Below are 14,713 nucleotides of genomic sequence, written 5' to 3'. Positions count from 1 at the left end.
CCTATTTCCTACCAGGCCAGGTTTAAGGTTCTAGTACTAGCGTACACAGCCCTAAACAACTTGGGACCAGGATACCTGAAAGAGCGCCTTCTCCCCTGTCAACTAGCCCAGTCACTGAAGTTATCTGAGGGAATGTTCCTAGTGGTTCCACATTGTAGTCCACCAGAAGAAGAGCCTTCCATGTGGTGTCCCCCTTCCTATGGAATTCCTTGCCTTTGGAGGTCAGGCAGGTGGCAACATTATATTGTTTGGGTGCCTCCTGAAAACATTGTTCCAAGAAGCATCCGGGACCTGAATGACCCGGATGTGGTTTTATCTGAACCCTTTTTCTTAAAATGTAAATTTTAATGATGTTTCTATTCAGTTTCACTATTTTATTCTATTATTTCACTGCCCTGAATTTTTTGGATAAGGAGCAGTATATAAATACTGTAAATAAATAAAAATAAATAAACCACGTGCATTTCTAGTGCACGCATGTCAATCTATTATAAATTATCCCTTGTGTTGCTCTGTCTGTGGATCAAATCATGATCTTCACAACCTCGATAGTGCTGTGGCCATTTTCATTCTGGGTAATGAAAGCCTTTGCCCTTAACACTTTTTCACAAACTGATTATTATTTTTAGTTGAAAATCTACTTAACATGAATAATTAATTTCTATTTCAGCTAAGTGCAAAATGTCAACTGTTTTGAAGTAAAGTACCTAAAATCTTATTTATCTCAAGCATGAAGTTAAATCATTGCATTTTTTCAGTAAGGATAACACTAGTAGTTTGATTGTACTTAAGGCCAAATTAGAAGAAATGCCATGCATGCAATTGTTAATTGTGATAATTGCTTTTAAAAAATAGTTGGGGTGGGGCCGGTCCAGATTAGGATTCTGCATGGCGGTAGTGGGGCTTTAACATTTCGCACATGCTATTTTCCCAGTCTGAATTGGGGCCCTTGCACATGCTATTTGCATTGGAAAAACAGCTTCATTGATGTGAATGAAAGCTTTTCTTCTGATGCATTAGTAGGCACAGGGGCCACAATCCATATTGGATGCCCTTCCACATGCACCAGAGTCCTGATCCAGGTCGGTCCTCCAATGCCTGCTATTTGCTTTTAAAAGCAATCAGAAATGGCATCTCATCTAGTTTGGCCCTTAGATGTAATGCAGCACAATTCTGTATATCTTTGGCCCTATGATCCCGAGCAATACTTGTCCTGTAAACTGCCTGGATGAGAAACTTCCTGGGAACCGTATGTAATCTGCCCCTGAGCACCTTGGAGGATGAGGTCTGAAATAAGTGTAATGAATGGATATTTCCTGAGAACTGAGGCCTACTGAGTTCAGTGGGACTTGCTTCCAAGTAAGTATGCAGAGGATTGCAATCTTATTCTGATTTAATGAAATTTAACAGGGGCACATGTGACAAATCTATTACCATAAAAATACAAGTAGGCTATAAAACTTTTCCCAAGCTATTCATAAACGTATTCCAATATAACAGATATAACTCTTCTCTCTGAGTCCATTTCGAATCTCTAAACTAGAATTTTAGTAATATTTTTCTTAGATTGCTTGTTGAATTTTTAATTCCACGTTCTTTCAACTTTCATTAATGACATGAATTAAATTATTATGTAAGCCAGTTTTGCAAAATCTAAGAATCAGAATACATGTTGCTGTTTATAAAAGTGTCTTCCCATTCACTGATAATAGGAATAAAATATTTTGGAGGATCTGAATCACTCAGATACTAAGAAAAGGGACCATATAAAAATCAACAACCTTTTCTTCTTTTAATGACCTATTGTGAGGGAACAAGCATTGCAAACTTTATTTTTGGCACCTATAGTACAACTTTGGTAAGCTATAATACTCTTTTTAAGTTCATTCCAATGTGCCTATATAATGTATCTAGAATGGCTCGTAAGAAGAAATTGTGTACGGGTAAGTTAAGAAAAGAAGTAGATCTTAATGATGTTTAGATCTTTGTAAACTGTGGATAAATAACATATAGTGCATGCATTTATGTATGTATTTGAAGTGTTAAAACAATTTAAAACTTGGGAAAACAACAAAATGGGCTTACATATTACTAGCGTTTTCCAGGAGTTCCTCATGCTTACAAAATAATGTTTGACTTTTCCCAGACAAATTAGTAAAGCCAGTGCCAATTCTTCTCCAACTGCCTTTCTTTTCTGCCTATGCTTCCCTGTTGGGTATAGGGTCAAGTTTAGACCAACAACCAGCAGTTGTGCAGTGTTTATATCAGCTTATACCTGTGAAATATTCTATATGCATCAGTCCTTTGCCACATTTTTTTCTGTTAAATTGCTTTGCTAGTTGACTAAGTGGTTTTGAAAACCGTAATGTTCACAAAAACTGAGGATTCATGGAACTCTCTATAGACCTCTTCATAAGAATCCTTTGTCAATACAGAATAAATAATTGGCAAGCACTTTTCTCTTTATTTTTTAGATTACTCATTTGAAAAATTAATATTAAACAAACTTACTGCTAATTTTTTAGAACAGGGTGGGGAAATGATACTAAAATATGAATTTTCTCAAGAGTGGAGTACAAGTTAGTTTTGTCGATAATATAGGATTCCAATTCTAAGCATATGAACAAGTTAAATAAAGACTAGAATAACTTTATAGAGATACATATATATGTATTCCTCAGTAGGAAAAAGTGACTCAGCAACTCAGAACATATCTATTCAGATGGTTTATTGTTTTAAGAAAAGAAAAAGAAGAAATGGGTTGGCATATACCTATTCATATAGTAGATATATATGTATCTGGCATGGTTATTAAACAACAGGAAAAAATAACAATATTAGTTATTTTGATAAACCACAATGAACAGCTTAGAATCATAACAAAAGGGATTTAATATGAATACATCCTAGAAAAATTCTTTTGATTTTCAGAAAACATTTTTCTTTGACATACAGACATAGTTCTTTGACTGTACAGTCCTGCTTATCATCTGGCACAAAACAAATAGAGCAGTGTGGCCCACCAATGCTTACGAGAGTGTTGTGCCAGATGATCAAAAGGGACCATACAGTCATAGGAGTATGAATGACTGTGATCAAATAAATTTGTTTTTTGAAACTCTAAATAATTAATTTTTCTAGCATGCATTCATGCATGTTTTTGCCACAACAATTTAAAATTTCTGTAGTTTTCTTCTTCAATTACTTGTGGCAAGCTTCACCCACAAGGCAATATTCTTGAGCACATATCCTTGATTCTTGAATCAGAAACTGAAAAAGGCATAATTTATGTTTTGCTTAATTTATAATAGGGGCAGTTGATCTATATTGATGTGCCATGTATTTTCTTTAGCTGTTTCTACTGAAACATATGATGACTTTTATTCATTACTGGATTTTTTCAACCTCCCAGAGAGCTTTGGCTATTAAGCAGTATAGAAATGTAATAAATAAATAAATGTAATAAATAAATAAATTTGGGTGCAGGCCTGGTTTGGGGACAGAAACAGCCTTGGTCGCCTTGGCTGATGACTATTTCGGGAGCTAGGCATGGGGAGTTTTGTCCTTGTTGGTTCTGTTAGACCTCTCAGTGGCTGATATGAGACTTGGGGGCACTGTGTCGTAGTGATTCCAGTCCTTTTTTACTTAGTGTTTCCAAAAGATGGTGCTGAGGGACTGTTGCTTGTCCCCTTAGCTGTTGGCTTATTGGGTTCCTCAGGCTCCGTTATGCCCCCCCATGCTGTTTACTATGTTAAAACCACTGAGAAAGGTCATGCAAAGTTTGGGGGTTGGGGTTGGATCTCTATACTGATGATACTGAGCTCTATCTCTCCATTTCAATGGATGCCAAAGAAGCTGTGGAAGTCCTGAACTGATGTCTGGGTGCAGTGAGAGACTGGATGTGAGAGAACAAACTGAGGTTTAATCCAGACAAAATGGAAACAGGCCAACCCGGGATTTGGAGTACAATGTGCTAGAAGGGATAGCAGACCCTCTGAAGGATCATGTATGCAGCTTGGGTGTGCTCTTGGATCTAGTGCAGCTTCTGAATGGTCAGGTGGTAGTGGTGACTGGAGTGCCTTTGCAGATCTTTTGTTGGTATACCAGTTTCATCCCTTCCAGGGAATTTGGATCTGGCTACAGTGGTCCATGCCTTATTCACTTCACATTTAGATTAATGTAATGTGCTTTCTATGGGGCTGCCTTTGAAAAGTATCCAAAAAATGCAGTAGATGGACTTTTGTCTGTTATGCCTTTTACAGACCACATAACACAACTTGAAACAGCTGCACAACTTGAATCAAATTGCAGCTTGAAACATCTGCACTGGCTTCCAGTTTGGTTCCAAGCTCAGTTCAAGATGTTGATTTTTAGCCATAAATAGCTTGGAGTAAGGATATCTGAAAGATTGGTCCTCATATGAGACTGCCCCTAATCTGCCTTGTTTCATTTCCCACCTTCTGGAGAGGTGAGGTTGGTGAGCACTCATAACAGCCTTCTGTGTGGCAGCACCCGCCCAAAGGCGGTTAGGGTAGCTTTTTCATAGTGTCCTTAAGATGGCTGGTAATGATGATATTGTTCCAGCAAGCTTTTGATAGTTAATGCTGTTAATGTTTTATCATTAATCCCCAGTTATAAAATACATGTTAGGCTTTTGTATTCCCCTCCAGCACTCATGGAGTGGTGATCAAAAAATATTTGAAAGAAATAAAGAAATTACTCTCATGTGCAAACCCTAGTGAAAAAACAAAAGAAACCAAGTTTGAAACTGGTTGGCAGACATTTAACTAACTTTGGCTAAGCAGGCAAATTCAGAACTTGGTGGTTACCAGTATCAAATGGTTTTAAAACAGCACACTGATAAAAGGAAATATTACATATGTAGAAAACGTTGGCTATTGGGTGATATAGAAATGCGATAAATAATCAAAATTGTATCTGGTGTTTTCAGCTAGATGTAGATTGTAATGATAGTAGAAAACAGTTATGGAAATAGTTCATCCTGATCATTAACAACTAAGGCCTTAGCTAGACCTAAGGTTTATCCCGGGATTGTCCCGGGGTTATCCCTGTTCATGTAAATGACACACGGGGGTCCCGGGAGCAGGCAGGGATGACCCCGGGTTGATCCCGGGATAAACCTAAGGTCTAGCTAAGGCCTAAGTTCAGTCCTAAATATGTTTTCTCAGAAGTAGATCCCGCTTAGTTCAGTGTGACTTAGGCTTAATCTACACCAAGCAGGATATTGCACTAAGAAAGCAGTATATAAAAGGCAGGAGCCACTCTACTGCTTTATAGCTGTACTGAAGTGCACTGATTGGGGCTCATTGACACATACCATATACCGCTTTCATACCGCTATATCCTGCTTGGTGTGGCTCCTGCCTTTTATATATCGCTTTCATAGTGCAATAACCTGCTTGGTGTAGATTAGGTCTTAGTGTCCAGTGATTGCAGTACTTCCCACAAACTACATGAAACATGTGGAAGGAGAGCAGGATCACAAGCACAATCCCACTTGTATCTTTCAATGACTATCTGAATAAACCTATGGCTGTACAACTCTCAACCCACAATCTGGAACCCTAAAAAAAGCAGGATTCCCGCCTATGACTGGAGATCCCTATGCACCAGCCTTCCCCAACCCAATGTCCTCAGGATGTTTTGGAGTATGGGCTTTTCTATGTAACACTTGTAACCTACTACTTTACCAAGGCTACTGTTTCAGAATTCTTTGTGGGATTAAGATTGGCTCCTTTTCACATGTTTCTTGATGGATATTTTCTTTCTCTATCTTTCTATATGTTCCATTACACAACTACTAGGTGTGGGGGGGGGGGGGAATAACAGAACTGCACAAATACACAGACGGTTTCATGGATATATCAGACTTTCCTAGAAAACATCTAAATTGGTTGCAAAGCATGGGGAAAGACCTGGGGGAATAACAGTGTCATGTAAACAACCTGCAAACTACCATGAGTAAGGAATCACGATTGCACAATAAATGCCTCATATAGAAAGGCTCTAAAACTACCAGCATTCCTAATCGTTGTCCATGCTGGCTGAAGCTCATAGGTGAAGTCTAAAACTTTTGGAGGGCACCAAGTTGAGGAAAGATGTTATATACTGCCCCTGGGCTGATATCGGGATCGCCCCTGTGCATCCAGATGATGCACAAGGGATCACCAGGCTCAGCCGGTGATCAATACAGCCCTACACTTTGGGCCCGGTTTTTCCCGCAGTCTTGGGCTGAGCCTGAGACCACGAGTGTGTGGCCCGTTTCAGTGGCTTTTCCCGGCTCCACACGATTATTCTCGCATAGCCGGGAGCTGCGCCCATCGGAGGCAGGGTGGGGGGAGCGGGGGAATCTATTTTTTTTAAAAAAAGTAAACTTACCTTTTTGCTCGTGCGCTCATGCGCAGCCAGCCCTTTAAGGGGAAAAAAACAAAATGCCAGGGCGCGACGGGTCTCTTCTTGACCTCATCGCACCTGACATATAGACTAGCGTGACTGCCCGCAATAGTTGCATTGTGGGCTCTCCCCTCCTCCGTCGTGCATTTACCGGAAGGTCTAGCAAAGGCCACTGACTCAAATAAACATGCTGAGTGAGGGGAGTGGCATTGCATTACAATCCTGCTACTCTCCCTACATATTCAACATAATGTGTGACAATACAAATCTTTCAGACTTAATCAATATTTTCTAGACATACCATACTTCTAGTAATGTATTTTCTATTTTTTTTAGAATATCCAAAGCAATTGTGCTCTTTTTCAACTAATATTATGAACAACCAAGTTATATTTGTTAATATGAAATTCACAGGATTTTTATAAATTCATAGGATTTAATTATTTACAATATTTTGTTTTATTGGGAAAGAGCAGTAAACATGCTCTTATGGCTCTGCAGAAAGATAACTACAATTAATGCATAATTTTCATAATCCTAATCCTTCAAATAATATAGAATTCAAAAGTTATTTGGGGAATAAATGCCTTTATTTTCCTTTTTCATTTTCTGTTTTGAAACATGATTAGAATGTAAATGCTACACAGTCAACAAAATCAGAAATAATTTCAAAACAATACCTTACTTATTCATATCTTTTCCTTAAGGTTATACATATAGTCAAACATCATCCAACACACCCTAAGTAAAACTCTAGCTTTTCTTATTTTTAATAACAGTATAAATGTTATCTCACTCTAAATTTTGAGATATGTGGCTAAATCAAAGCATTTATTCCTCAACATGTTTAGGATTTAATGTTTGTTTTTAAAATGCATTATTGGAAGGAAAGATTTTATATCCTCCTTAGGCTGGCTTTATTCCTGCAGTTGCAGATTTGGATACCTAAGAAGAACCATATTTAATAAACATAGGGCATATAATTTTAAATTGTTAGTTGTTTTTATGGTTTTAATTTTTGTGAACCTCCCAGAAAGCTTCGGCTATTGGGCGGTATAAAAATGTAATAAATAAATAAATAAAATTCTATACTCTAATCTCTCTATTCAGCACAATTACTTTTTGGTTGAACTAGTAGAGCATATCTTTTAGAAATACTTTGTGCTACCAGGATCACATGGCAGCCATAATGGACTGGATTCTCTAAAGATTCAAGATGTGTCCAAGGACATCATGTGACATGGCATAGTTTTCAAGCAGCTCCTTGTCACACTTTCTTTAGCCCTTGGTGGAAAAGACATTCATAAGAAGAGGGCTCTGGCCAAAGCATTCAGCGGCCACAGCCGCGCTTGCTCTACCCCCACCCCACTGCTGCCTCCCCTCCAGCTAGAAAGCAAAAGAGGCCAGGGAACATGGGGAGCATGCCTTTATAGGTTTGCCCCACCCACGCTGGACATTATCCACATGCTCAAGGCACATTGTGTGTCCTTTCTTCCTCCTCCCCCCCCCCACTCACAAAAGCGTCCTCCCGCCCCAGTTGTACCGACAGGGCTTGAATAGGACTTGGGACAGTTGCAGCAAGAGCTGGTGATAGGTTTCAGAGTAAGAGCCACTTGCCCAAGAACAGGAGAATTAAATATTTTTTCTTAATATTGGTGTTTAGGTTGTAGAATATAGAACAGAATGTTCACTTTTAATATATTAAAAAAAAACTTCTAATGAATGAAATTGAACTATTCCCTTACCCAGAATGAAGACATGAAATACAAATGTAGACTTAAAAGGGGACACAACTGCAATTTAATTAACTATTTAACTGCCAGTCTCTGTTTAGTCTTCCGTGACAGTATCCCATTCACCAAAGTGGAAACTGGGAGAGCACATCTCCTGCTGACCATGTTGGTTGGACAACTCCACTCTGACTCCAAGGGTTGGATGAGTTACCGATCCACATTATGGGATGGAAGGGTTATCACAAACAATGCCAACTCAGTATGCTGGGGCAGGGAGGAGTTGTGAAGGAGTCCACGTTTTGCAAAGATGCTGCTTCTCCCAGGACTCATTACACTGGTAAGTTGAGACTTTGGTTTAGATGAGCTATACTTCACGATACAGATGCTTCAAAACCTGCTCACCACTGAACCTTCCAGACAAAGAAAGTTAAGCCAACCAAACCTGAAACATGTACAACGAGACAATTCCTCTTCAAATGCCAGAGAATGAGAAAGGAAAAAAATTCTGCTCCTACCCCTTTGCATGGGTAATTCATCAGATAACCCTGAATTGCCTGAAGTAGGGTGAGCTGTCACAGTTTGCCGAAAATGGTCTCCTGGGGAAGGGAGATGTGACTATGTCTCGTCTCACCCTCATGGGGTAGACCTCAGGAGGTCAGGTCCAGCCTGGCCCAGCCAACTGTTCTACCTCTCTTCAACCCTTTAAGGAATGACAGCAAAAGTATACATACAGACACTGCACTTTGGCATATAGATTTAATCCATTTTTTTAATAAAACATAGCTCATTTCTAGTAATTTAAAGTATTGAATTAATTGAATGTTATTAGATTAGTTATAGATAGAATACCATTAAACCTATACAAATTCATCTGACCTTGCCAGAACATGTTACTAAATAATTTGTGTAGGTCTATAACCAGGTCTTCCATACATTCTTGTTGAGGTTTTCTAATTCAAAATATGTGAATCTAGTTTATATATTGTATATTTCAGTATGCAGGCAGTCCCGTTTATTATTATGAAAAATTGAAGCACATAAATGAAGCTATTCAGAATACATCAGTCGCTCCTGCAAATGTAATTTGAAATCTATGAAACATTAATGTGTGAAGTACATAATGCTTTTAGACTACAGAATAAAAACAAATGAAAGATGGGAATGATATTAAAACTATGTATCAACATAGTGGTATTTCCCTCTTCTCTAGTTAGAGCATGGCTATTTTACCAAGAAGGATAGGTGTATTCATTTTGATTACTGTCTATATAGTGCAAGGCATATTATGGAAATGCTAAACATATGTGTACACGTACACACACACACACACACACACACACACACACACACACACACATATATATATATATATATATATATATTACAGTGTGCAGCTAAAAAGTTTTTCATTTCTTTTAAGGTATGCTTCAGTTTCTTCTAAACAAGGTGTTTAATTTATGGTACCTATACTTCTTTCATTCACCTCTTTCAGTACAGTCACATGTCAATTCTCCTGCGTGTTCTTAGTGCTGATTGCTTCCCCTCTTTTTTTGAAGCTCATAGAACCAACTCCCCGCCCCCATACACAGTTTTTACAAGCACTTTGCCCCAGTATATGTCTTTTCATACACAGTTTTCCCTAATGTGCACACTTTTGTATGTATTTTTTTTTATCATACAACTGCATCACAAACTTCGGAGAAGTGTAAAAACCAATGGATAATTGTATACCAGTTTGCATTTTAGTGTGAGAACATATCAGTTCATATTAAAATTAGTGATTAACAAACTTACCCCAACATAAATCGTAATTTCCTTGCTAAGTTCTGAATTCCTCCATCTAACCTTGGATAAACGTTCTCCATTATTAGATGGAGGTTTTGTTTTGTATATATGAACAACTGCTACAGAAGCCCAGATCTCTTCCTTGCCTACCTGCCAGTCACCGAGACTGCATCACTCCACTCCCAACTTTTTCTTCCTTGAAATACTCCACTCCTGGCAATTGCTACTGTCTTCAGAGAGTAATAATTTGGGAGCAATGGGAGCTGCCCATCTGGAAGCACATTTCCTCCACAGTAGTGCTAGTAGCACAGAGAAGCTGTTTCTGAAAATAAGCATCCCACAGATGTTGTCTAGTGAAACTGAATATTTATTTTTCTTTATTTTTATATCACTACACACACTTTTTAGGCAAACATTTAGTCCTGCATGTTAAAAACTGAAAGAAAAAAGCTCACAATCTAAAATAAATTATCTTTTTGAATGGTCAAAGTGGTCAGTTGCCTTAGTCAAAAGTATTTGCAGTTCGCAAAGACAATTGGACCAGGGCTTCTAATGATGATCTCAGGGCCCAGGTAGGACATATAGAAAGAAGCAATCCTTCAGATACTCTGTCCCCAACCCGGGAAGCTCCTTATGGATTAAAACCAGCAAACAGAGGCCTTAGCTAGACCTACCAGTCTAGTGGGACGGAGGGGTGAGGATCTTGTGATTTTTTATCATAAGATCTCCCCCTCTGTTCACACATGGTGCACGGTGACCTCAGAGGGAGATGCGTCGCGCCCGCCATTTGGGTCTTTTTCCTTAAAGAAGAAGGTGCGCTCGTGCGCAAAAGGTAAAGTTTTTTCCTTAAAAAAATGATTTTCCCTGCTCATCCCACCCCACCCCCGATGGGTGCAGTGCTCCTGAGGAGCTCTGCGCCCATGGCTCCTCGTGAGGAATCGGGACAATCCGCGACACCCGGCCAAACATTCCGCAGTCTCGGCATCAGCCCGGGACCGTGGAAAAACCAGGCTCAAAGGGTAGGGCAAGATCCTAGGGCAAGAGAGGGATCATACCTTCCTGATCCCGGGATCCCCTGTGCATCATGTGAACGCACAGGGATGATCCCGGGGATTGCCCCAGGATTTCGCCCCATCTAGCTATGCCCAGAGAGCCACTAAAGTTGATACAATCCTGGCATAATATGTTCTTAATGATTAGTTCCAGTCAATCCAATGGGGTGCTTATCTCCCTGCCAGTTCTCCTGTACCCCGCCAATTCTGCTGTGCAAGCAGCCGAAATTGCTTCCACAAGGGCAATTTAGCATATCCAGGGACAACCTGGAATGTGCAGCTAAGGTGCTAGGTGGAGGAGTGACGTATTATTCCACCCAGCATGTCAGCCAGTGTGTCCCCCATTGAAGAGGATGTGGGGTAAGTGAAGCACTTGGTGTGCCGCTTCTTCTCCCCTGACTCTCAGTAGCCTCCAGGGATTGGGACTTGGGAGGAGAGCCCTTCAGTGGGAATCCAAGCCTCCGCAGGCAGAATGGGGATTAGACCCACAGGCCGGAGGTTCCTCATAACTGCTTAAAACATCAGATAAACTCACTCAGTAGTTTGCTGTAATTATTATTATTATTATTATTATTATTATTATTTATATATATAGCACCATCAATGTACATGGTGCTGTACAGATTACACAGTAAATAGCAAGACCCTGCCGCATAGGCTTACAATCTAATAAAGTTGTAGTAAACAATAAGGAGGGAAAGAGAATGCAAACAGGCACAGGGAAGTGTAAACAGGCACTGGGTAGGGTGAAGCTAAACAGTATAGAGTCAGAACAAACTCAATATTTAAAAGCTATAGGGAACAGAAAATCAGTGGTACACTATGTTTTTGGCTTTGAGGACCACACCTGGTGTCTGTTGGAGTGACACCACTCACTCAAATCCAAATCATGCCCAACAGCATTTTAGAGGCATTGGCACCTGGTTTAATCAGATAAAACCAGCATTGCTCCCAGAAACCTCAGACCACCCAGTCATCCTAGCACCGAGCCTTTCTCCCTCCTCTAATCCTTCAGCTCTTTTGCTGAAGGATCCTGACATCCCATACTCTATTACCTAGAATGTCTTCAAGGGGGGAATACACTCTAGCAACAGGCTCCATGGTTCCTGCCATAGAAGCCCCATTCCTAGAGTGTCCTAAGAAGCAGGCAGGTGCCTTCAAGCACTGTTTCCTAGGATGCTTCAGGAACACTTTATGAGCAAGTCTTTTATGGTAGGAACCATACAACCTGAGCCTAGAGCATTTGGGGGGGTCTGGGGGTCTCAGAGGGAGCCATACAGGGTTTGGGGGGCTGCTTCTGGCCCACAGGCCACACTTTTTAAACCCCTATTGTAGATGTTGAATAGCCTGGGGGACAAGACAGAACCTTGTAGGACTTTAAAGCAAAAATGCCATGGGTTGAGCAGAAAGCCCCCAGCACTGCCTTCTGAAAATAGTCATCCAAGTATGAGCAGAACCACTTTAAAGCCATCCAGCTCATTCCCGACTTAGACAAAGTTTCCAGAACAATGCCATGGTTGGTGTTACTGAGAGCTGCCAAGAGGTCCAGGAGAATCAACAAGGCTGCTTTTCCCCTTTCAGCAATTTTTGTCCCATAGGGCAACAGAAATTGTTTCAGAACCAAGAATAAACCCTGCTTGAAATGGATCCAGAAAATGTCTTGATAATGAGATATTTCATTTCTAATGTGTATGCTATCTGGTCAGATTTTTCATCTTCTGTTGTTTACCCTGAGAAATGAAGGCAGTGGTCTATTAGCAATTGAATTTATTGCTAATTTACAGATGTCCCACTGTTCCTTGAGCAGAGATTTCACCAAAATGTTCATGTAAGTTAACTGACTTAAATCATGAGAAGTGTGGTCAGATTTCTTCTTGTGCAATGAAACTTTCCCACCTCCTTCCTGATATACCCCCTAGTGTTTCCAGAAAAGCTGCTCCTTAGGACAGAGAGATGCTTTAGAATGACATGGTATTTTCTGAAGGGAAGTAAGACACTGCTAGAGAAGAGAATTTACAGAAATTCCCACAAGTCCCCCCCCCTTGTGTAAGCAGAAGTGCCTCTGCTTATGCAAGACATTTTTTGTATTCCTCCTGATATCCCCATATTGCCTTAATATTAATCAACTGGCAATGATAACACCTAACTATATCCAAAAGGTTTCTCATAGTCTTTTGGTTGGTCATAGACTTGCCAGGTTAGCAATCATCTTTAGGCAGTAGAAGAGAAAGCATACAATATTTTCCTCTACCACACCTATAAACAAATGTGTGATGTGGGTAATAGTTCCCCTATAAAAAGGGAAATGGTTATGCAAACCAGGCATACTCATGTACAGACCTCTGCATGGAAATCTTGTTTCCACACGTTTCATTGTTGGGGTGTTGGGGTGAGATGTGCCTACTAAATGTACCAACTAAGCCACCGTTCTTGTGACTTGCTAGACAAGGGAAGTAGATAAAGTTCCCAGACCATCTGAGTGCTCTCCTTTTCTTCAACTCTCGGCCAACTGCTAGTCAATAGAAGCCATTAACAATGGCAGTCTGCTCTTAGTAGGGTAGTGTGACACTTCTGGACAACTGTGCTTGATGCGCACTGCTGTGTGCTGAGGGTGTGAAATGTATCCCTGTAGCCAACTTTTGGAAAACAATTAAATTATTATTATTATTATTATTTATTTATTTATATAGCACCATCAATGTACATGGTGCTGTACAGATAAATCTAATTCATGTGCAGAAATTGTTAATAGACGTGGAATCACTGTTTCCAGATATACAGTATATTTATATGTTAAACCTGGCATGTGTTTTTTTTTATCAATTCTCAGAATATTCAGGACTTTAAAAAAAAATTAAACTAAATGTGCAATATCCAATACTGCTGCTTTGCCTTTGCTAGTTCCATTGCACCTGCAGGACCTTCTGCTTGTGCAACAGGAACTAGTGCTTCATAAAATAACCCCCCAAATGACTGGAAACACTTGTTTCTAGGACAGGACAGGAACTGGGAGCTCCACTGACCTGCCCCGTTTTGGAAAGAAGTGTTTCTGCTCTTTCTGACTGCTTTGGGAACCGCTAGCGCACCATTGTTCTAGCAGTAGGTCCTGCTAGTATGCAGGCAGCATTGTATACTGCCCTATTACTTGCATACAATTTCTATTATATAATAATTTTTGTTGTTCTAGTTTAGTACATTGGAATATATAAACCCTTCTCATTTGAAATGTAGCAGACAAAAGTATTTTACTATGGAAAAAGTAACATCATGTTTACATTGAAGGAGAGAAATCTGTAAGCCCTGTCCAACTGAAAGTTGTGGTTAAATCTCCTATTGAAGCGAATTGAGCAAGCTCATAATCTGTAACTCACATGCCATTGTTTTCATTGGGTCAATATTTACATACTGCTGTTACTCAGACTGAGATGCAAGATCTTAGATGGTGGCTGTATATTGGAATTCAGTATACTGTGTAAATGTGGCTGTAGAAAGCGTTACTTTAAATATTACTAAGTTCTATACAGCGGATTGGAAATAAAAACAGATGAACTTCCTCCAATGGACACATCTTCCTCCAAATGAGAAAGTTCCTTTGCTGGAGGAAGCTTGTTTGGTTCCATCTCAAAGAAATCCAATCCTATGCACATTTACTCAGAGATAAATCCCACTGAGTTGAGTTTTAGGCATTCGTTACTGAAATCACTGCAACAGCTTCAGTATCAGGAATAC

The 14,713-nt window shown here is 39.8% G+C and overlaps 1 protein-coding gene across 3 annotated transcripts in view; it reads left to right on the top strand.

The window, feature by feature from the left end:
• NOVA1 (NOVA alternative splicing regulator 1) overlaps nucleotides 1–14,713 on the top strand; it is a 190,577-nt gene that overhangs the window by 171,750 nt on the left and 4,114 nt on the right. The window lies entirely within an intron of this gene.

This window comes from Elgaria multicarinata, chromosome 2 (genome assembly GCF_023053635.1).
Source record: "Elgaria multicarinata webbii isolate HBS135686 ecotype San Diego chromosome 2, rElgMul1.1.pri, whole genome shotgun sequence".
Taxonomy (NCBI): domain Eukaryota; kingdom Metazoa; phylum Chordata; class Lepidosauria; order Squamata; family Anguidae; genus Elgaria; species Elgaria multicarinata.
This window is presented reverse-complemented; position numbering and strand designations above follow the sequence as displayed.